This window comes from Lactuca saligna, chromosome 7 (assembly GCF_052625555.1).
Source record: "Lactuca saligna cultivar CGN05327 chromosome 7, ASM5262555v1, whole genome shotgun sequence".
Lineage (NCBI taxonomy): Eukaryota > Viridiplantae > Streptophyta > Magnoliopsida > Asterales > Asteraceae > Lactuca > Lactuca saligna.
The window spans coordinates 70,317,752-70,319,913 of record NC_136423.1 but is presented as its reverse complement, the minus strand read 5'-3'; positions in this window follow the sequence as shown (position 1 = coordinate 70,319,913).

Below are 2,162 nucleotides of genomic sequence, written 5' to 3'. Positions count from 1 at the left end.
GTTTACATCCAGGTTTAAGGAAACGTTCCACAGGGAACTGGGGACTCGGCTGCATTTCAGCATGGCATATCACCCTCAGACTGATGGTCAGAGTGAGAGAACAATACAAACACTAGAGGACATGTTGCGAGCATGTGTGTTGGATTTTGTAGGGAGTTGGGATACGTATCTCCCACTGGCCGATTTTTCGTACAATAACAGTTATCATGTCAGTATCGACCAAACTCCATTCGAGATGTTATATGGATGGATAGGGATGAGAAAAAGGATCAAACCGGCCCCGACCCGGGAACCGGCTTCGGCCAAAATAAAGAACCGAACCGGCCCGACGGTTCTACCGGTTCCTGGTTCCTACCAGTTCTTGTCCTGTCTTCAAATGTTGGAACCGATCTTTGAAAAATAGCAAAATACAGTTCCGGTTTTTGCCGGTTCTACCGGTTCCGGATATATCGGTTACAGTTCCTACCAGTTCCTGGTTCCAAAAATCCACAAAAATAACGTCCCGGTCCTGGCCCGACCGGATCCAGCCGGTTCCCCGGTCCATATGCTCATCCCTATGGACGGAGGTGCAGGACCCCCGTGTGTTGGGACGAGGTTGGGAATCGAGTCATGGGGAGCACGCATGTGGTTCTTAAGACCACCATCTTGATTTAGCACGTGCTGATCAGTTACGAGTCACACAGAGCCGTCAGAAAAGCTATGCTGACCGAAGGCGCTCAGATATTGAGTTTCAAGTGGGGGATTTTGTACTGCTGAAAGGTATCGCCCTGGAAGGGGATCATCAGATTTCGGAAGCGAGCAAGTTGTGGCCATGGTTTATAGGCCCGTTCAAGATCATGGCTCGATTCGGCAAGGTGAATTACCGTTTAGAGCTGCAAAAAGAGCTTAGCAAGATTCACAACACCTTCCATGTATCACAACTTCAAAAGTGTGTTGCTGAAGAGTCCGCGGTTAAATCCTTGGAGGACATACAGGTGGATGGAGGCCTGAACTATGTGGAGAGGCCAGTGGCTTTACAGACTGGAAGACGAAGGGTCTTCGGAACAATGAGATGAAATTGGTAAAGGTACAATGGCAGCACCGGAAGAGCTCCGAATTGACTTGGGAGCCAGAGGAGGAGATGCAAGAGCACTACCCGGAATTGTTTTCAGCTGTAGACTTCGAGGATGAAGTCTAATTCAAGTGGGGGAGAGTTGTTACATCCAAAAATTTATGGTATGTCTTGAAAACCTTAGAATTATAATTGTTGCATAAATAGTCCCATAAGTATGATGGGCGTACTTAAGTGTACGCTTAGTGTAATAAGTCTGTTTGGTCGCGGATGGTTAGAGGTACGTTGGGCGTACTTTGAGCTACGCAAAGTGTACACGCCAGGGATTAAAAACCCTAATTCTCGGATGTGAGGCCTATATAAACAACCTTAAGCTCCTTGGACTGAACCCTAGAGAGCCTCCACTGACCTAGAACGTCATTACACTTCTGGAAACCTTGAGAGATAATCTTTGAGCCTTAAAAGTGTGCATTTGTGGCCTTTTAGTGTCCATTTCAAGAAGAAGAGGTGGTCAAGCAGGCTTGGATCAAGTGGGTGCTTCAAGATCTTGCCTCATAATAACCTTTGAGAGCTTCTAGAGGTAAAAAGCTTGCATCTTTCCTTTTTATTCTTTAGATCTAACTAGGGTTTTGAAATTGGTCACTTTGATGAACCTTGAACCTCTTTTGGTCGAGTTAAACCCTTCCATTTGATACGAAAGTCAGATCTAAGGCCCCTTAGTCATCTAGAAACATAAAAATAGGATCTTGGTAGGATTATTGATCTAGTGTATGAGCTAAGGACTTTGGAAAGGTGTTAATGATGGTTTTGGATGAATAAGGGACATGCAAAGACGTAAAGTTAGCAACTTTATGACTTAGCACGTATTAAACAGCTCAGATCTAGCTTTTGGTCCTAAAAGAATGGATATTAAGCACTTAATGGAGAAAGTGCTTAAATCGGACGTACGCCAGGCGTAATCAATTTGCGCTGCGCATAGCCCTTGAAAACCCAATATGCTGCGTATACCAGGAAGGTACGCTGAGCGTATGTATATCAGTTTGGATTGTTTCTGTTTTGGGCTGACGAACTCATGGGCCTTATCTTGGTTATTGGGCCAACTACACTTTGG